A 22,861-nucleotide genomic window follows, 5' to 3' on the forward strand; every position below is an offset into this window, starting at 1 on the left:
ACAGCTAGCAGGTGGTGGAGCAGGGACTCAATCCCAGATTTTCTCCTTTCAAGCATAGCACTCTTGTTGGTTAAACTTCAGCCATTTCTATTCTACCTTCATAATCTTGCCATGACCTTACTTCACCTCGGCTCTGATCTGCTTATCCTGTTTCTTTAGATCGACTCAATTTGCTTAAATAATTTATTTGAAAAAGAAACTATATATAACTCACAAACCATAAATAAAAGGATAAACTAAAATGGACACAAGAAAAATAAAATAGGGGACCATATTCCACTGGACTCTATTGACCGACTACCCATTGAGTTTGAGTTTAAAATTTATTTAAAACATAAAGGAAGTGGGTTGTTTACCAAGTGTTAGAGAGGTATTTAAGACATATAGCATCTAAATGAGACTTTGTTTATCTGTGACTGTGTAACTCAAAATGAAATTAGAAATGGAACATCTTTTAAATATTCAGTTTAATATTATCCAAAGCCAGATCCAAGTGCTGTAGGCAGTGGGAACAGCGCCAGGTGTCTGACCAGTGGGGTCAGAAAATAACTGGGTTCGGCCAAGTTGGTACTTGGGTTCTGGCTAGGAAAGAATTCAGAGCCAAGATCCAAACTGTATCAGAACATTTATTTGGTAAATCACAGAGGTAGAAGAGATGGGCCTTTGGAGCTTGGGAGGAAGGCAATGGTAAGGTGACCGGGGCCACAGAGGAGGCAGGGGAGGTGGGAGGAGTAGGGAAGGGAAGGCAGGGACATATTCCTAGGAAGGAGAGCACACTGGGTCCTCCAGCCTCAAGATTTTAAGGGTGGAGATTTTAGGTGAGGTCCCAGGAGAAGGTCTTCCTAGAACACATGTGTCAAACACAAGGCCCGCGGGCCAAATCCGTCCCGCCAGGCCTTGCAATGTGGCCCGCACCGCGCTGTCATCACTACACTCCGCTGCATTTCCATCACAATGAGTTTATGACTGTTCAGTAAACCGTTCGGCCCACGATTTAGGCTGGATTTTAGATTTTGGCCCCTTCTCTGATTGAGTTCGACACCCCTATCCTAGAATATTCTGCAGTTTTCCAGGTGTGTCCTTTCAGGGTTGTGGTCTCCATTGATTGATTGGCCAGCACCAGGGTAGGGGTCACTATTCAATGCAGCTGAATCTGATGTCAGCCAACGCTGATTTTATTAATTATCCTGGCCTAGAGCTGAAATACGTAGAGGCACCGGTGTTATCTCTAGGGAGGAAAGGTCATGACCAGCAATATGCTAGGGTGGGGAAAGTCACCCTAGTATTGATTGTCCCTTGCTAGGCCCCTGAGGCTTTCTGTGGTGTTTCTCCTTTTTCCGCATCCCACCCAGAAAAAAAAGACAGGTTCCTGAGGGGAGGAGCTGGGGATTAAAACATTAGAGAAAGAAAGAGACAAGAGGCAGAAATAGATTCATAAAGCTGGGAGCTAGGTGGGTGCCATCTCTCTGATGGAGAGACAGTCACACTCACCACAGACAACACAGCATATTTATTGGCTTCCAACTGGGAGTTTAAGGTCAAAAGGAGTTTTGGTGTGCCCAGATCCCATTCATCAAAATCTGGGGAAGTTCCTTATTTTTTGGTATAAGATTTAGCATATCAAGACCTGGGTGAGTCAAAGTCCTATTTGTTCCTCATTCCAAGCACATGGATAAAGATAAGAAATCGGTACTGATTACAGGATTCTGCCAGTGCCCTCGGACTCAGCTGATAAGAATTAAGAGAATGTCCATGTGCCTTCTCAGGCAGCTCTCTACAGCTTTCCACCCTGGTGACCTTCTATACCTGGCCCATCGTCCTTGCTCTGCTCACATCCGTCTAACTACCTACCACACATGTACCACCTACAACTATCTCTAATACTATACCAAATTTTCTCTTACATCACCAGGGATATAGGTCACATACCCTACTGTACCTCAAATTATACCTTTGAAATGTAATTTAATATAACTCACCAGCATTTTTTTTAATATATATTTTATTGACTTTTTACAGAGAGGAAGGGAGAGGGATAGAGAGTTAGAAACATCGATGAGAGTCATCGGTCAGCTGCTTCTTGCACGCCCCCCACTGGGGATGTGCCCGCAACCAAGGTACATGCCCCCGACTGGGATCGAACCCGGGACCCTTCAGTCCGCAGGCCGATACTCTATCCACTGAGCCAAACCGGCTTCGGCAACTCACCAGCATTTTTAAAAAATATATTTTATTGATTTTTTACAGAGAAGAAGGGAGAGGGATAGAGAATTAGAAACATCGATTAGCTGCCTCTTGCACACCCCCTACTGGGGATGTGCCCGCAACAAAGGTACATGCCCTTAACTGGAATCGAACCTGGGACCTTTCAGTCCGCAGACTAATGCTCTATCCACTGAGCCAAACCAGTTTCGGCTCACTGGCATTTTTTAAATGACCGACCATCCCAACCACAGTTCAGATAGGACACTGATCCTACTTCAAAAAGTAAACCCAGTTCTTCTAGCTATCACCTCTTGGTCACTTTTCATAATAATTTTAGGCATATTTCTGTTGTATTTGGTGAGAACAATAGAATGTTTGAATATAGTGGCTTCATCTTTTCATCATGGCCTCTACACAGCTAGGTATGGAGTCCAGACATGGAGATAAAATATCATTGAATGACTGAGTGAGTCACTGATGAACAAATAAGTGGATGGTTATTTCTCTCTTTGTCTCTGTGAAGCTTCTCTGGATATACAGAAGAAAGGCTAGTGACTTGGATATGCCAAGATTCAAAAAGAAAGCTGAAAATAACAGGAAAAGAAACAAGACTTCAGTCCTGAGTATACCTAGCTCCTTTCTGCCTGAAGGCAATCATTAAATACTCAAGAAGCCAAATGGTTGAGGGAATAAATGGATATGGATAAAGAACTAACATGTCATTATTTGTGATCATAGTCTGTTCTTACAAGTGAAAGAATCATTTTATCTCCACATTTCACTAGCCCACATGGTTATTAACCTATAAATACTTAACTGTTATTGAAAAGAGGCAGCAGCATTTATTTTACATGCCTGCTCTCTCAAACAAACAAGTCCCCGAGGAGTTCCAAAAAGAACTGGAGGAAAGAAATCAACATTCTTTGTGTTTACCTGTCATGCCTCCTTATGCTTCATGAGCAACAGACTATTTACAAATCGCTCCTGCATAAGAGTTTATGATGGAGGTGCTAAGTAACAATCCATTATGTTCTTTCCTTCAAATATAATGATAGAATGATGGTATCTTTGCTCTGGTTTGTACATCATGTAGAGGGATGAATAGAGCTGTGTCTCACCTTTCCCTCCCTTCATCTCACCTTTCTAACCACAACCATGAGTAGAATTCCTTCTTGCCTTGGGGTTAGTAGGCATGTCTGGAGATCAGATGCCTTTGGGTGTGTCTTTCCTCTGCGCAAAGTTAACTGTCAGGAAAAGTGCAACTTTCTTTCTGCTCCAATTGAATAAAAGAACTGAATATTGAGTTTATCCTGCTCAAGTCTAGCTCATCAAGGTGGGGTGGGTAAAGAGGATCCCACTTGTGAAAGTCTTCTAAGTTTGGTCTTCTAATAAGGGCAGTAAAGTTTATAATTAACATTTATTGAGTGTTTGCTATGCTACAGACGAGCCAGTTTCCCTCCCTCTCTCTCTCTCTCTCTCTCTCTCTCTCTCTCTCTCTCTCTTTGTCTCCAAATTTTTTACAGGCAGTCCTTGGGTTACCTTGGACTGAGACATACGTCATTTTGTGGTTACTTCGCTATCTCCCATTTATTTATAAAAAAAAAGTTCTGTCATTTTGACGTATGTATGTATGTATATATGTATATGCTTTATGTTTTTTATTATTTATTTACCACAAGTAAAGGTCAGAAAGTTATCTTTCTTTTAAATTTTTTTACTGCTTCATTTCATTACTGCTGTGTATATGCTCCATGTGAGTGTCATAGTAGGAATGGATCTCCCACGTAACCGAGGACCTACTATATAATAAAGAGCTAATATGCAAATGGTCATCATGCATGCCTAATGGCTCACTCAACACTGGGGAGAGAGAGATGGGAACCAGCCAGGCTGCAGCCCGGGATAGGGACAAGCTGCCTTCCCCACAGTCCCAGATACCAGCAGCTGCGTCTGTGCCTGAAGCCTGACCCAGGAGAGGGACAAGCCACTCCCCCACGGTCTCCATGGTCCCAGGTGACAGCAGCTGCACTTCGGCCCAGGAGAGGGACAAGCTGCCTGCCCTGCAATCTTGGGCACCTGTGGCTGCAGCCCAGGTGAAGCCGCCTGCCGATGGTCCCCGGTGGCTGTGGCCGGCCCAAGCAAAGCTGGCCCTGGTCCTTGGTGCCTATGGCTAGCCAGAGGGAAGGAAGCCCAGGTCCCAGGTGCAGGGCAAGGCAGAGGCAGTGGGGGTGATCAGGCCAGCAGGAGAGCAGTTAGGGGCAATCAGACAGGCAAGCAGAGGTGGTTAGGGGAGATCAAGCAGGCACTAAGGCTAGCAGTTAGGAGCCAGCAGTCCCAGATTGTAAAGGGTGCAGGTCGGGCTGAGGGACACCCCTCGCCCCCCGCCCCCCCCCCCCCCCCGCATGAATTTCAGGCACCAGGCCATATATATATATATATATATATATATATATATATATATATATATATATATATATGTTATTATATAGTATTATGCCATACGTAGCCTATAATTGTGTGAACATATGTTATTATATAGTACTATACCAGCGATCAACAAACCGTGGCTCTCGAACCACATGCGGCTCTTCGACCCCTTGACTGCAACTCTTCCACAAAATACCACATGCAGGCCCGCACGTACAGTGCGATTGAAACTTTGTGGCCCATGCGCAGAAGTCGGTTTTCGGCCTGGGCGAGTCTATTTTAAGAAGTGGCCTTAGAACATTCAAGGGGCCAAAGAGCCACATGTGGCTCACGATCTGAGGTTTACCAACCACTGTACTATACCATAGGTAGCCAACAATTGTGTGTGAACACTTTATAGATTATTAACTGAAGCAAGACATCTGGTAACTTGCCTGAACCCCATAGACATAAGTGGAAGATTAAGGACATAAACCAAGCATTCTGACTCCAGAGTCCATGCTCTTTAATCACTGTGCTATGTTGATTCAGAAACCTTTGGAGTAACACTGTATTTCTGTATTTCATTGATAAAGAAATTAAACTACTAAGAGGTTAGGTGACTTATCCACCATTGTCATTGGCCAGTTAGTAAGCAGAGCTGGGATTTGATCTTATGCATCAGGGTAAAGGCACATAACCACTCCACTCTTCCCAGTCTCCTTAGTACTTGAGTAAAGAGGATTCTAAGACTGTCAGGAGATTTTTACACCAGATTATATAGAGAAATACTAACAGGAAGGAGAAAGCCACTCATGTCAACAGCTAGGTTCTTCCCACTAGTCAGTCCCTTTTTCCAGAATCTCCACAGGTTTTAACTTACATCTTTCCTCCTGAATTTGCCAGTTCATCTGTCAGTCTTCTCCTGCCAAATTATTGCTGTGTCCCAGGTTTTGGTCTTGCCCCCAGACTGCTTTGACGTGGCTCACTGTCGATCTGGCTGTCAACTGGCATTCCCACTTTGTCTTTTACTCCATGACTACAGGCCAACCTACGAAGGCTAGGGTCAAGTTCAGCTGTCTTCCTCCACTGCCATTACCACCTGTCTACCACACCAGTCCCAAACTTGGCTCACATTCCCAGCCCAGGTTATATTAATAGATTCCACTTACCTGAGGGCTTATTATGGGCTAGTCATTTTGAGAGACAAATCAAAAGGGTAGAAAGGGTCCAGCTGATGTGGCTCAATCCCTGATCATTGACTTATGAACTAAAAGGTCACCAGTTCTATTCCCGATCAGGCACATGCCCAGGTTGCAGGCACATGCCCATGGTGGGGGGCAGGGAAGGAAGGTGCAGGAGGCAGCCGATCAATGTTTCTCTCTCTCATGGATATTTCTGTCTCTCTCTCTCTCTCTCTCTCTCTCTCTAGAATAAAAACATTTTTTAAAGGGTAGATAGGGAATATAATAATTTTTAATTGATTTTTTAGAGAGAAAGGAAGGGAGAGGGAGAGAGAAATAGAAACATCGATGAAATAGAAACATTTTATAGCAGAGGGAAAGGATGCACAAATAAGTCAATGTGTGCCTGCCTATACCTTCCTAAATTGCTGATCACAAGGAACTTAAGGGAAGGTCTTCAGTGGCATGCCACAGTGATTTGTCTCTGCCCTGAGTTTTTTATTCATTTATTATTTTTTTAAATATATTTTTATTGATTTCAGAGAGGAAGTGAGAGGGAGAGAGACATAGAAACATCCTATGTAATAAAAGAGTTGTATGCAGGAGGCAGTCTATCAATGATTTTCTCTCATCATTGATGTTTCTCTCTCTATCCCTCTCTCTTTCTCACTAAAATTAATAAAAATAAACAAAACAACAACAACAAAAAAGACAAGCTAGCTTGTTCTGTGATAACAAATGACCTCAATCTTGGTGGCTTACAACAATAAAAATATATATCTTGCTCATGTTACATGTCCATCATGGTTCAGTTTTTTTTATATAGGTGGAGTCACCTTTCTTTGGGATTCAAGTCATTTGCTGACCATGGTGGCAAAGTAGAAAGGGACATGGGGAACTCTGGCTCTTAAAGCTTCTACTTTCAGTTGCTAAAGTAAGTCACATGGCTACTACTGAGATAACAGAATGGAGAGGGCTATTTCATGAAGGAAATCAGAATATTTGACGGACAGAAGTAGAATCTACTATGTAGAAAGTTCTGTATCATCCTCTTTGGGGATCCTTGATGGATCATTCAAGAACTCCTAGGGATTAGTGTAGTTCAAAATGAAGTCTAGTATATAGCATAATAATATTTATAATTATACATATTAGCTCTTATCCTATATAATAAAAGGCTAATATGCAAATTTTCCCCTTGACCAGGAGTTTGACCAGGGGGCAGGGCCACCGGCCAACAGTCCACGCCTCTCCCCCTGGCCAGCTCTGCCCACGATCACCTGATCAGGGCGGGCGGGTTCGGATCCTTCCTGTGCACAAATTCGTTGACAGGGCCTCTAGTTATTATATTTCATTAAGAAAAACATATTTTTATCTGTTATCTATTTATAAATCTTTTGAGGATGAACAGGAGAACTTTATGCTCTTTCTTACTCATGCAGCAAAATACACACAATTGTGCTAGTTCTAGTAGAATACCATATTACTTAAGGAATGGCTGAGTAAGTAATTCAGAATATTCAGCACAAAGAAGAGAAGTTCTATGTGGGACAAGATGTCTGTTTTCAAAAATATGAAAGTATGTGAAAGACAAATTATACAAACAACATGAGCACTCTCAGAAGACAGTCCTGATACTGGACTCTCCAACAAGGTACACCTTTTATTTATCTTTTTTAAATATATTTTTTATTGATTTTTCACAGAGAGGAAGAGAGAGGGATAGAGAGTTAGAAACATCGATGAGAGGGAATCATTGATCAGCTACCTCTTGCACACCCCCTACTGGGGATGTGCCCGCAACCACGGTACATGCCCTTGACTGGAATCGAACCCGGGACCTTTCAGTCCGCAGGTCGACGCTCTATCCACTAAGCCAAACCGGTCCTGGCTAGGTACACCTTTTAAATTATACTCCCTGCCTAGCTGGTGTGGCTCAGCTGGCTGAGCATTGTCCCATGCACTGAGAGGCCACAGGTTTGGTTCCTAGTCTGGGCACATGCCTTGGGAGATGTGCAGGAGGAAGCTGATCAATGATTCTCTCTTATCATTGACGAGAGGCCTGGTGCATGGAATTTGTGCACTGAGAGGCGTGGGGTCACTCAGCCTGGCCTGTGCCCTCTGGCAGTCCATTGAGAATCTGCCCCCTAGTGGTTAGTGTGCATCATAGCGACTGTTCGTTCTGCTGTTCAATTGATTTGCATATTATCGACTGAACAGCAGAATATATCCTTTTATGATATAAATATATGTTGAGAAACTTTGTTCACATAAATTAGAGGTTGGGAAGAGGAGTTTTGTCATAGCAATATCATTCAATTTTTTGAACACCTTCCAAATTATATTCCAAAACTCATGGAGTGACCTATCATTAATGTGCATTTTTTAGTCAACTACTAGCTGAAACTTGATTCTTCCTTTAATTCTGTTGCAAAAAATGACTACAAGCACCTGACTTGCAAAAGGCTTTGTTACCCAGTCATGAAAAAGGATTTGTGATCTCAGTCATTCACCTTTTTGGATTTCTGGGAGGTTCATCAAAAAAGCTTTCTCAGGAATTTTCAAATGATTATTAAATCATACTTGTTACTTTTCCACATGCAGCCTTTTTGATTATCCAGATATGTTTAGAAAGGATTAGCAAATGAAAACCATTATTAATTGCAAAATACCTTAGTTAATAACAATTTTGGCAAGGAATTTTTCTCACTTAAATTATGTAGTTTAAATATAATTTATTCAAAAATCTTGGTGCTGTATTTTCAGCTCATTTGATTTATGGAAAATATTCACCTACCACCTAACTGCCAAAGTCAGCCCTCACTGTCAAACCAGCCGGCCAAATCAGATATTTTTCTGTCAGAAAAGATCTGACTACATTTTTCTATTCAAATAAACATGTTAAGACACATCCCCATGACAACCATCTCACTTCTGAATTCAAAGAGAGAGAGAGAGAGAAAAGGAGAGTGAGGAGAACCCTGCAGAGAATTTGTTCCCGAGTGAAACAGAATATATAAAATATAATTCTGTTGAATATTTTTTTAATCAATGTCCCACTTTTGTTTAGGGGTTTTTGTTTGTGTGTGTGTTTCTGCTGTCACAAGACTCTCTGTCAGAAGTGATAGGTTCTTTGACAACAGTCAGGGAATGGAAAGGCTGAGGTAGTTAAATAAAAATTGTGTAACTGGATTCAAAACATCACAACGGGGGCAAAATAGACCATTCCAGATGCTGCCTTTCATTCTTCACAGCATGTGGACAAGCCAGGGAAAAAACACAAGCCCTGCTTTGGGTGCATGCTTGTCTGGACCAGAAAAGCGTTAGCCTCGCCCAGTGTTTTGAATGGTCTCTTTGGGTCTTTGTGCAAGGTACATAATAGGATGGGGACAAATAAATCTTTTTATTTTATCAAGTGGGATATGGCTGTTCTGAAAGTGGAATTGAGAAAGAAAACTGGCATAACACCTCAACACACAGCGTCTTCTCGGAGAAATCTTTTCTAGCAAAATTACATTTGGAAAACAAGATCCAAGAACTGATTCCTCTAAAATGCTCTCTGCTGTCCTACCTCTTGGAAAGTCTTTGTGTCCGTCTTTGAAAACCATTTGATCCATGCCATTTGCACCATTTGATCTCCACAGCTGCTCTGTGAGTTCTGTATGTAAAACGGCTATTAACATGACTCTCATGTAAGCAGGTAAAGAAACGAAGGTGCACAGGCATTACCCAATTAACGACAGTCCTTGACCCCAGTTGAATGGACATCCTGGGTTCTTTCCGCAGAGCAGCCGGCTTCTGCGGCAGCCAAGCAGAATGCCACACAAGCCCAGCACTCGCTGCCTCTGCACCGGAAGGCTTCTGCTGCTCCTCTCTGCCTCTTCAAAGAAGGCTGAACTAAAATGATGTCTCTCCATTTCTCAGTGAGACTCAATTCCTGTTTTATCTCTGGCTCAAGCTATTTCTTTCTCCAACATTAAAAAAAAAAAAAATTAAAAAATCTTTTAAAATACATCTAAATTTTTTAAAGTTATTTACCCACCTGTAAACATATCACCTAGATGCTACCATTAATATTTCACCATACCTGCCAGGCTTATTTAAAATCCCACTGTGTTCTGCCCTAGCCGGTTTGGCTCAGTGGATAAAGCGTCAGCCTGTGGATTCAAGGGTCCCAGGTTCGATTCTGGCCAAGGGCATGTACCTTGGTTGTGGGCACATCCCCAGTGGGGTGTGTGCAGGAGGCAGCTGATCAATGCTTCTCTCTCATCGATGTTTCTGACTCTCTATCCCTCTCCCTTCCTCTCTGTTAAAAAAAATAAAATCAATAAAATATAAAGAAGAAAAAAAAGGAAGTTGTCACTTAAATTAAATAAATAAATAAATAAGATCCCACTGTACTTTCATTTAGGTATTTTCAAAGATTTAGCTTTCTGACCCACAGAAAACTATAAATACACATTTTCTCATCTCCACTGGTTGAGCCCATTCAATTAGTCTAATGCAATGGTTGGCAAACTCATTAGTCAACAGAGCCAAATATCACCAGTACAACAATTGAAATTTCTTTTGAGAGCCAAATTTTTTAAACTCAAACTTCTTCTCTTGCCACTTCTTCAAAATAGACTCACCCAGGCTGTGGTATTTTGTGGAAGAGCCACACTCAAGGGGCCAAAGAACCGCAGATGGCTCTAATGGTACCAAGCCTGGAAGTACATGAGAATCACCTGGAGAGTTTTTTAAACCACACCAGCACCCTGTCCCTACCCCAGATCCACTGAGTCAGAATCTCTGGGAATAGATACAATATTTTAGCTTTGCATTAACCAACCAGTAACAAATGAGTACCAACTCTGTGTCAGACACCATTTTAGACATCAGGACAAGTAAAGGAAGTCCCTTCTCTCATGGCACACCACCTTTTGCCTGGCCACAGAATTTTCCCCTAAATGGTGTGTTCCAGCCCCTTCCATCTCCTTCCCTCCCAGACTTCAGGATTTTTGTTCAGGACCAGAATATGCTACCCTTTATCCAACGAGAGGGTGCCTACTCATGCCTCAAAGTCAGTTTACCCATCTCCTCCTCTGGAATCTCACCCTTATAGCTCTTAACTAAGAACGTCCTCCTCAGAACTCCTAGTGCTGGTTTTTTATATCACACTTATCATAGGATATAACACATTGTGCTAGAGTTTCTGATTTCACTGTGAAGAGTCAGGGACCGTTGTGCTTGACCTGATAATCTCATTACATACAAAAGTGCCTAGATCAGTGGTCAGCAAACTCATCAGTCAATAGAGCCAAATGTCAACAGTACAACGATTGAAATTTCTTTTGAGAGCCAAATTTTTAAAACTTAAACTATATAGGTAAGTACATTGTTATTAACTTAATTAAGGTACTTCTAAGCTGGCCTTTGCTTAGAAAACTCAAGGGGCCAAAGAGCCGCAAGTGGCTCACGAGCCGCAGTTTGTCAACCATTGGCCTAGATCATGACACAGTTTCAAAATTTCAAACAAACAAGCAAAAGGCCAATTGATATTATAGTGAGTCAATGGCAGTCACCACCTCCAAGCATGGCATGTTTCCTGAGACTCATTCTGAGTTCCTTCCAGGTCACTTGTTTGATGATTTGAGGCCATGGTCGGCAAACTGCGGCTCTAGAGCCATCTGTAGTTCTTTGGCCTTTTGAGTATGACTCTTCCAAAGAATACCACAGCCTGGGAGAGTCTATTTTGAAGAAGTAGCATTAGAAGAAGTTTAAGTTTAAAAAAAATTGGCTCTCAAATTTCAATCATTGTACTGGTAATATTTGGCTCTGTTGACTAATGAGTTTGCTGACCACTGGTTTGAGGGATGTACTAGCTTACCCAAAGAGACAGAGGCTAGACTTTGCAGTGGACAGACCCAAGATATGAAGGGCTTTGGGGGCTTATAAATGGTTTTCTTGGATTTTTCTAAGTCCTCCACTGCAAACTCTTCAAAACCCATGGAATTCATAGTAGGGAATGCCCTAGAGAAGACTCCCATGAAAGAGTCTGCAGGGCTAGCCAGAGAGTGTGTAGGCTTTGAAGTTTCACCTTCATCCCTACTATCTATTTGACTTAGGCAGTTTACTTATAACCTCTCTGGACCTCAGGGTTTTTTACTTATAAAATCAGGCAAATATCCTTGCCCTCTTCTCTCCACATTAGACTGCAAGCTTCAGGAAAAAATACTTCATTAGCTAGCATTTACTGAGTGCTTACCATGTGCCAGGCACATTGCTAACTCCTTTATAATTTAACACCCGGACCCTTCAAGGTGCTATTATCATCCCTGTTTTACTGGGATTGAAACCGAGGTACAGTAAGTGAGTTGTCAATGATTATGCAGCTAGTGAAGAGCAGATTCAAATCTAGAAGAGCCTACTCTTCTCCGTGTCCAAGTGACCTTGTTTGCTTTATACAGCCTGTATTTCCAGATGCTGCAATAGGAACTGGATGCTAAAAATTGCTGTTGAGTGAATCAATCAATACCTTCTTGCAGCATTGTTGTAAGGAGAAAGGAAGTACTATTTAGCATTAACCATATTTCAGGCTCTTTTATGTGTCTTATCTTGCTTAATCCTCCCCATGAAGTGTGTGCTATTATTAAATCCATCTTAATGATGGCGTACACAGAGGAGGAAACCTAACTGAGAGAGGTCAAGTGACTGGCTCAAAGACACACAACTGACAAACAGCCTCTAAGCCTCCTTACCCCAGTGCCTCCTTACCCCTTTCCTCAAGCCGCTCATATCTTGAGGCTTCTCTTCTTCCCTCGCTGTTTCTCTTTCTCTTTCAGAAAGAAGTTTTCACTCCATAGCTCCTCGTCCTTATCTGCCATTTATGCCTTAGCCTTTGTCAGTCTGATTTCTGTCTCAAACACCTCACTGAAATTCCTCTTATCAAGATGACCTGTCAGTCACTTCTCTCTCAAGGCCTACTCTAGACCAGGCACTGGGAATACAGCCACAAACAAACAAACAAAAAAAATCCCTGTACTTACATATTTCCCATTCTAGTAGGGATAACAAACAATTAACTAATAAATATTCTAACGTCAAGTAGAGCTAAGTGCTATACTAAACTGGATAAGGGGCTGGAGTGGGACAGGGATGCTAGATAAGATAAAGTGCTCAGAATAAACCTCTTTAAAAGGTAATGCGTGAGGCGGAAATCTGACCAAAATTATGATGTAAGACATGCAAATAAAAGGAGTTTAAGAAAGAATTAAAAAAAAAATTTTTTTTAAAGAAAGGAGAAGAGCAAGTGCAAAGATCCCGAGGCAGAGACAAATGAGAAAGGAAGAGGGACTCCTACTTCTTAAATCCAATCAAATAACATTTCTCAATATTAACCTTACTTGACTCACTGCAACATGCATCAACTATTGACTTTTCCCTCCATCTTGAAAATTCTTTTTCTGTTGGCATCTACCATGTCATTTTCCTCTAGTTTTCCTGTCTTTTATCCGTTCATCCCACTTCACTTGTGTTCTTAAGCACCTCATCTTCTACCTAATTTTTTAACTTTATTGAGAAATAATTGACAAATATGATTGCATATATTTAAAATGTACAACGTTATGATTTGATAAATGTCGTGGAGTGATTACCAAGATCAAGATTATTAACACATCCAACACCTCACATAGTTAACCCTTCCTTTGGTGTGGGAAGAATGCTTAAGATCTATTCTGAGCAACTTTCAAGTACACTATAGACTACCATATTATTAACTGTAGTCACCACACTGCACATCAGACCCTCAGAACTTGTTATTTTTATATCTGAAAATGTGTACCCTTTTGTAACCAGGTAATCCATGGGTCTTCGCTGCCAATTAAGCAGAGACAGGGTCGAATCATATAATGAGTGTTAACTCCAATTCTGCCAGCAGTATGTGAGAGCAGCAGGCCATTCTCAAAATCTCCTCTGCAGCCCACCACAAGCCAGTTCACATAGGGTAGGACAGAGATTATATGGGGAAGTAGGAATTTCAGGCATGGGGAAGTAAGCAATGCTGGCTGGGGTGTGACTCCATTGTTTAGGCAGCAGGGTTGTTAATCTTGCTATGATAATAGGAAGTTCTTGAATGAGAATGGACCACATTCCAAGGTTGATTCCCAAGTCCAAGGTTGACTCCCAGGTCCAAGGGCACACAACTCCAGCCACATTAGAATGTCCTTTCTTTCACCAGCACACAGCAATCATGGTTAATAGAGTATAATTTAGCCGAAACCGGTTTGGCTCAGTGGTAGAGCGTCCGTCTGCGGACTGAAAGGTCCCAAGTTCGATTCCGGTCAGGGGCATGTATGTTGGTTGCGGGCACATCCCCGGTAGGGGGTGTGCTAGGGGCAGCTGGTCTGTGTTTCTCTCTCATTGACGTTTCTAGCTCTCTATCTCTCTCCCTTCCTCTCTGTAACAAATCCCCGGTAGGGGGTGTGCAAGGGGCAGCTGGTCTGTGTTTCTCTCTCATTGACGTTTCTAGCTCTCTATCTCTCTCCCTTCCTCTCTGTAACAAATCAATAAATATATATATATATTAAAAAAATAGAGTATAATTTATATTTCCTATAACCATAGCTAGTCCCCAATATTCTATTTTTGCCCCTAACACTTTGATCTGCATCATCCCACTTTTCCCTCCCCATAGCCTCAAGCAACCACCATTCTATTATTTGTTTCCATGAAATTGGCTTTTTTTTTTTTTTTTTTAAGATTTCACAGAAAAATTATACCATACATTTTTTTGTCTGTCTCTGTCTGGCTTATTTCACGTAGGATAATGCCCTCCAGATTCATCCATGTGGTCAAAATGGCACCTAATTCTTATATATGAAAAGTATTTTCCTATAGCTTTGTCTCTGACATGCTTTTCTATCACTCTGTAGTCTCTCACTGAGTGATCTCAGCCATAGTTTTGGCTTCAACTACCGCTGACATGTTGAAACCAAGGTTTATATTTCTAACCCATACTTTTTTTCTGAACTCCAGACTCATATAGCTAATTGTTATGCCTACCTCTATTTGGATATAGCCCAGGAACTTCGAACTCATTCTGTCTACAGATGAGTTCATCATCTTTCTTAGAGCAACTTCTTGTGTAGTATTCCCTATCCAAAATGAATGCGAGTTGCCTAAACCAGAAGCCTCTGGGATTCCTCCTATTAGGAAAAGAAATAGGATATTGGGGACTAGCTATAGCTATACTATATAATAAAAGGGTAATATGCAAATGACACGCACTGACCACCAGGGGGCAGACTTTCAAAGCAGGAGCTGCCTTCCTGGTGGTCAGTGTGCTCCCACAGGGGGAGCACCTCTCAGCCAGAAGCCAGGCTCACAGCTGGTGAGCACAGCGGTGGTGGCAGGAGCCTCTCCCGCCTTGGTGACAGTGCTAAGGACATCCAATTTAGGGATGTCTGACTGCCGGCTTAGGCAGTGCTAAGGATGTCCTAAGCCGGCAGACGGACATCCCCCGTGTGCTCCTGGACTGTGAGAGGGCACAGGTTGGGCTGAGGAACCCCTCTGCCCCCTGAGTGCAGGAATCTTATGCACCGAGCCTCTAGTAAGAAATATTAATCATGCTATTAACCTTGTTTTGTTCTAATTAAAGGAAGCACATTCTAACCTGGCTGGGAGTTGTACACCCCTTGGACCTGGGGATCAACCTTGGAATGTGGTCCATTCTCATTCAAGAATTGTCTATTATCCTGGAAAGCTTAGCACTTTGCTGCCCAAAAAACAGAGTCCCAACCCCGCCTTCATTGCCTACTCCCCATACCTGTACCCATTTTGTGTACCCATTTTTATTCCTTTGCCTACTTCTCCATATAATCTTTGTCCTACCCAATACAGGCAGCTAGCTTAGGGGGTTGGGAGTACAGAGCAGATTTCCATGGATGACCTGCTGCTGTCCCATACTACCAGCATTATTGGAATCAAAACTCATAGATGATTCAACCATGTCTCTGCTTAATTGCCTCAAGTAGTGACAAGCAATCTGGACCCATTGGTTATCTGGTTTCACTCCCACTCTTTTTCCCTCTATGTCTAAAGAGTCACAGGGCCAGTCTATTCTATCTGCTATCTAGTTTTCCATGCCCAATGCCTCTGCCTAAGGCAGATCCTTCCCCACCATTTCTTACTGACTTGCCAGCTTCCCTGCTGGTCTCCCTGTCTAGTCTGTTTGGGTTTTTGTTTCATATATTAATTCCTAAGGTATTAATTCCTATGCTAAAAATTCCCAAATTCCTCATGGACTCCTATCTATGAACCTCAGGTTTATATGTTCAATGTATATCCACAACTGAATTTCAGTGTAACTGTATGAACCAGAACTAGAAGGCTCATTTTGGGTCTTTAATTTCTTAATTCTTTATTAAAGCCTGCACACAATCAACTATACATCCAACTTGCCTCCAGATCTGTCCATTCCTCTCTTACCAACTTCCCTTAAACTAGCAAACTCTTCTTTCATGTTCCCTGACCTTATTTCCTGCACTGACTCTCAAAAGGTCTTTATGAAATGTGTAACTAATCTTGTCACTCAACACTTAATGTTCCCCATTTGCATTAGGATAAAACACAAACTCCTTATCGAGGAACATATGGTTTTTCAAGATCTGGCTCCTACCTACCTCTCCAAGCTCATATTCCTCCACTCCTCTCTAATTTAATTACAATCACAGCTTTAATATTTGGTGTTCTCACTGATCTCCCATATGCTTTGCATATGCCGCAGGCTTTTGAGAGCTTGTTTGGAGGTTCTAGCAGAGGAGCGCAGCTACTCGTATACCCTTGACAGAAGACGGGTCCTCTTCTCTTGGGGGAAAGTCGTCCTCTTCGACCGAGCACGCAGCTTCGGGAGGGACGCACGTGGATCAGTGAGGGAGGAGGGGTACACCCGCCTAGTCAGCCAGATCAACCCTGGCGATCAATGGGGTGACAGATGTCACGGCCAGATCGCCCTCATATCCGCCGCAGGCTTTTGTATAGTTAGTACTTTGCCAGTACTGGCTATACCTTCTGCATAGTCAGTATTGGCAAAAATCTACTCTATCTTAAAGTCACAGCCTAATCTCACTAGTCTCTTTTCACACTCCCAGGTGTAGCTATGATAGGTGCTTCTCCTCTGTGTCTGTGTTTCCTGAATAATCACATTTCTGTCCTCTCTAATTTTAAGTCTACTGATTTTTCTCCCCCTTATTTGTAAGCTCTTTCAGGCCCAGGCCTGTGTCTTTCCTCTTTACTCCCAGAGTTTAGCTTGGGGTCTGACACACAGAAAGCTTTTCAATAAATGTTCTTTGGAAGGCATGGAGGGAAGAAAGAAATAACCACACTGTGTTAAGGAGGAATGCAGAGAGTAGGAACAAGAGGCCAGACACAGAAAATAGACCAGATGTCTTAAGACCGCTTCCAACCTTAAGCTATGAGTCTCTGGGATGAGAAAACTCAAAAATCATAATGAGAGCGGACATTTGGTGTGACTCATCTCATTCATCTTGCTCCCTTTTTTCTCTGGTCTGCAGAAAGAAAACTATGTTCAGGTCCTGAATGAGGAATAAGTCAGTGATTTTACAGGTGCCATTATTTAATTACCTATTAAAGCCCAGCAATGCACAACCTCTCTTTATTTGACTTCTTTATTATGTGCATTTTCATGGAAGAAAAAAAAAGGGGGAACAAAAGACTTACTGAAGGAATACTTAGTTGTTTAATTTGGGTCTCTCTTGTATCCTCTAATGGCCCAGCAAACTGGGGATTCTTCATCCTTGCTGAATTACACAGGATATATTATCCCTGCCCATTCTGCTGCAGGAGAATAATGGTGTAGGGAAGGAAAAGAACAGGACGGTATTTTTCCAGGCCTTCTTCCCAACAAAGAGGAAAAAGCTATTGGCAAAGGACTGTGTGTTATGCTAGGCACTGAATCTTTCTCTCTGGTAATATCTAAAATCCTCCAGTGAACTCAGAAATTAGACTCTGGGAAATCTCTTCACTAAACTAAAATTATGAATAAATAAGAACATAGATGCATAACCCTTTTATGGAATATGATTTGAAGTGGCAAAAGACAAAAACACTAGAAACTACTTGGATATGTATTATAGGGGAATACATAAACAATTCTATATATAAACTATGAATATTATGCATAAAATAAGTTATATATATATATATGGTTTGAATGAACTGTTAAAAAAACAAATTATTTTTAAATGAGTTTATAAGTCCCATTTAACAAGAGTATGACAAAAATCTTTTTTTAAAAATATATTTTATTGATTTTTTACAGAGAGGAAGAGAGAGGGATAGAGAATTAGAAACATCGATGAGAATCATCGATCAGCTGCCTCTTGCACATCCCCTACTGGGGATGTGCCCACAACCAAGGTATATGCCCTTGACCGGAATTGAACCTAGGACCTTTCAATCCACAGCTCAACGTTCTATCCACTGAGCCAAACCGGTTTTGGCAACAAAAATCTTTAAATATGTTAATATATTACACACAGGTATATGGCATATATATATAGAGGTATGCATATACCACATATATAATATGTATATATAGATACACACACATACACATAGATAAGGGTGTGGAGAGATTATAGCCCAAAATATTTACATTTGTAAGGGGGGCAGATTAAACAGAAAAGGGAGATATTGTTGACTGATTGGCACAATGGTTTTATATTTTTGCCTCAAGCTGGCATTAGTTTTGTATTTCAAAATGAAAATCCAAATTTCACACACACACACACACACACACACACACACACACACACACCTGGAGAAAAAGAGGGAAACTGAAGCTAAACCCTGTGGCTGGGCTCCATAAATCTTTTCTTAAACTGATGAGCCTGCAGAGTGAAAGCGCTGAAAGTTGTAGAAGCCCACGCTCTGGAATAGCCCACCCAAACTCTGTATTCTAGGGGAGGAGAAAAGTAGGAAAACACACTTTGATTGCCTCTTGGCTCTCAGCCAAAGGAGTATAAGTGGTGGGAGTGGAATTTTCCATGGCAAAGGAAGAGGAAAAATCAGGTCACATTTCCTACAGGCAGAGCCCTGTTTATTCAGGAAGATCTTGGGGGCCCTTGCTGCTCATAACAGGAGCATGTTCATTGGGTCATCCTTGATTTTTACTATTATAAATCTTTTCTTTCTCTCTTCCTTTCTCTCTCTCTCTCTCTCTCTCTCTCTCTCTCTCTCTCTCTCTCTCTCTCTCTCTCTCTCTTCCTCTCTCTATCTCTATCTTTCTTTTTGCCTTCAAGTTTGAAGGTGTTTCTTCCCAAAACAAAACTAGAGAAGAGCCCCAGAGAAGAGCCTGTGTGACCATTATTAGACTAAGTACACAAGGAAGTCAGGACAAACAAACGTAAAGAACTATTGGTTTAGGAAGGATAGTTACATCCTCCAAAAGAATCATACTTTTCTCTCTTTTACTTCGTAAAACAAACTGCATCACCAGTTTGGGGGGACTTGAGGGCCCACAAGAGGGAGCTCCTCTCGACCTCCTCTTCCTTTCTCTCCCAGCCAGGGCACTGGAACGGGAATGATGGACATTCAGAAGCCAATTTTGTAAAATTTCACTTACAATGCCCAAACCGGTTTGGCTCAGTGGCTAGAGCATAAGCCTGCTGACTGAAAGGTCCCAGGTTCGATTCCGGTCAAGGGCCTCTACCTTGGTTGTGGGCATATCCCCAGTAGAGGGTGTGCAAGAGGCAGCTGGTCAATGTTTCTCTCTCATCGACGTTTCTAACTCTCTATCCCTCTCTTTTCCTCTCTATAAAAAATCAATAAAATATATATTTTTTAAAAATTTCACTTGCAAGCAAATTCAGTGGTAGGCGTGGAGCCATAGAATCGTCTGCTTGGAAGGGACTCATCTACTCCCATTTCTACTGATATACTAATAATACTAGACTCCATTTCCTGAAGGCTTACTATCAGCCAGGTGCCCTGACACTTCACACGATCCCCATAGTAGCCCTCAGATGCAGGGGCTTCGTTTTCTTAGCTTAGATGAAGAAACAGGCTAAGTCACTCTCCGAGGTCACACAGGCAGTAAACCGATTCCACCTCTGCCCAGGTCCCCCGCCGCACGTTCTGTCACTGAAAAGTGATCACAGTCTCTGCTTGGACAGTAATGGGAGGCTCACTATGCTTAGAGGCAATTCATTGCTAATTATGAGAACATTTTTCTTTTTCTTTTTTTAATGCTGGCTGTCTTCAGTTCAGCCAGTTTTATACTTTGGAGTGCCAACCAGAATATATCTAATCTCTAGATCTCTGTGATCTGTCCTTAATTCTTTTAACTGCTTCTTTTTGTTTCTCGCCATTTCTGGCCCTACTTCTCTGTACACTCTCCTGTTTGTCAGTTTTTCGACTTAACTGCACAGCCAAAACTGCAAACAATACCCAATTGTAAGCTCCATGATGGGAGGGAATGTATCTGTCTTGTTCCCCAAATAGAGCCAGACTCTTGTCTCATTCAGGATGCTTGCGAAGTTAGCTAATGCAGTCTAGCTCTCTGCCACCTTCACTGGCAGCTCCTCCACCCCGACACTGACAACATACCCCGACCCGAGTTCGCTGTCACCCAAATCACTAAGGATCTCTCTAAAATACGGACCCAGAGCCAGGCAGGCCTTCCCAAAACTGTGTTGTTATTTTTTGTTTTTGTTTTGGTTTGTTTGTTTGTTTGTTTGTTTGTTTTGTGTGTGTGTGTGTGTGTGTGTGTGTGTAAAATAGACTTGTTTTAATTTGTTGCCCCTAGAGAAAGTGTGCTGTAGTGGAAAGAGCATAATCTTTGGCCACATACATGCATATCCAGGCTTTACTATTCACTGGCTGCATAACCTTTGATCAATCACTTACTCCAGTGTTTCTCAAACTTTTTTTTTTTAATATATTTTATTGATTTTTTTACAGAGAGGAAGGGAGAGAGAGAGAGCTAGAAACGTCAATGAGAGAGCAACATCGACCAGATGCCTCTTGCACACCCCCTACCAGGGATGTGACCGCAACCAATGTACATACCCTTGACCGGAATTGAACCTGGGACCTTTCAGTCCGCAGACCGACGCTCTACCACTGAGCCAAACCGGCTTCGGCTGTTTCCCAAACTTTTGACATATGTGTACCCCTTCTATAATTTTTGTAATGCTGAGTACCCTCGTACTGATGAGAATGTAGAATTAGGCGCAGCTAAGCATGGTGCAGTGCATATCCCCACCAAACTCCGATGCAACACATACCCCCACCAAACGCGTACCACACTTTGGGAAACACTGACTTACTCCCTCTGAGCCTCCATTTTCAGCTTCTGTAAAATGGAGATAATAATGCCTCTTTCACAGAAATTTCTTGAGGATTAAGTGAAATAATAAATACAAGGTGCCTCCATAAAATCTAAATACTTCACAAATTGTCAATTTACTCAACATAAATTTCTATCTTAAGTTCTTATACTATACATGGTGGGACAAAAGTAGGTCTACAGTTGTGAAGACATGAGACACTGTTTATTCTTGTTATTACTTCTTTATTATTTTCCATAGAAACAACTGTAGACCTACTTTTGCCCCACCCTATATGTGCTGCTTAATCGCTCAAGAACATTGCATTCAATCTGAAAAAGCAGAGAGAAAGAACATAGAAAACTCCTGGTGTTTATGTGAAGAAAACAAAATCTTGGAACTAAAACAATTAGAAAAACAAATCAAGGCTGTTCTGCAAAAAGCCACTCAGTCAGATGTCTCCCTGGCATAGTGCCAGGCCCAGAACAAACGACATGCAGTCTGCAGTTATGGAATGTTGGGGGCACAGAGAGCCATCAGGTAGGACAGGTGACATTGCAATGTCTCTGGGCCAGGTTTCCAGGGTGTCAGAAGGATATATCCAAGACAATAGCACACCTGTAGGCAGGAAAGAATCAAGGTGGGTTTGGGTGGGGAGTATGGGGGTATTAATCCATGCACTTATTCAATAAACATTATAGAATGGCCTGTATAAGCCAGATGCTGTGCTCAGCTGCTGCCCAAGCAGGAAGGAGAAAGATGCACATGCTGCCTCCCAGCAGCCTGAAGTCTAGTCTTGAAGATAGGAACATAAATATTCTCAAGGGGAAACGAAAATGTAGTGAGCCGAGGCTCAGGAGAATGGGAACTCTAATCTCTTCCTGCTTCCCTTGGACTCTGCACAAATATTTTCACCTCTATGGGACTTATTTTCCCAATTGAACTACATGTTTATATATATATATATATATATATATATATATATATATATATATATATATATATATTATTGATTTTTTACAAAGAGGAAGGAAGAGGGATAGAAAGTTAGAAACATCGATGAGAGAGAAACATCTACCAGCTGCCTCCTGCACACCCCCCACTGGGGATGTGCCCGCAACCAAGGTACATGCCCTTGACCGGAATCAGTTTGCAGGTTGACGTTCTATCCACTGAGTCAAATGGTTTTGACTAAACTACATGTTTCTTAAGGTTTGGCCTAAGCTCTCTGTGTGATGGGTTTCGTGAAGTCAGACCAAACTTGGATTCAGCAACTTGGGTTCTGGGTAGGAAAGAATTCAGAGCCAAGACTCAAACTGTAAGAAAACATTTATTGGACAAATCACAGAGGTAGAAGGAGTAATTCTAGAAGAATTCTAGGAGCTTGGCAGTAAGGAAGCTAATGGTAAGGTGCCCAGGACCCTAGAAGGAGAGAAGGAGGGGGGGGAATAAGAAAGGGAAATGCAGGGCAGCTGGTCTTGAGGCTGGTTTTGTTGCTTATCTGAGCCTGGAGCTGAAATACAACAGAGGCCTAGATAGTATCTCTAGGGAGGAAAGGTCAGGGAGTCCAAACTGCATGGCCAGGAATATGATAGGGGAGGAAAAGTCACCCTGGGGTGAGGTGCCACCCTACAATTGATTGTCCATTGCTAGGCACCCGGGGCTTTACACCTTGATGAACTTCTGTCTCTGGCCCATCGTCATATCTCTCTAACTGCCTACCACATCTGTATG

The 22,861-nt window shown here is 42.0% G+C and overlaps 1 long non-coding RNA gene across 1 annotated transcript; it reads left to right on the forward strand.

The window, feature by feature from the left end:
• Positions 1-1,044: 1,044 nt before the first annotated feature.
• On the forward strand, positions 1,045-22,640 carry LOC118724238. Its single transcript, XR_004989527.1, has 3 exons — positions 1,045-1,158; positions 11,432-11,437; positions 22,611-22,640. It is a non-coding gene; the product is annotated as an uncharacterized LOC118724238 (long non-coding RNA).
• Positions 22,641-22,861: the final 221 nt, after the last annotated feature.

Source organism: Pipistrellus kuhlii, unplaced genomic scaffold (genome assembly GCF_014108245.1).
Source record: "Pipistrellus kuhlii isolate mPipKuh1 unplaced genomic scaffold, mPipKuh1.p scaffold_m20_p_2, whole genome shotgun sequence".
NCBI lineage: Eukaryota > Metazoa > Chordata > Mammalia > Chiroptera > Vespertilionidae > Pipistrellus > Pipistrellus kuhlii.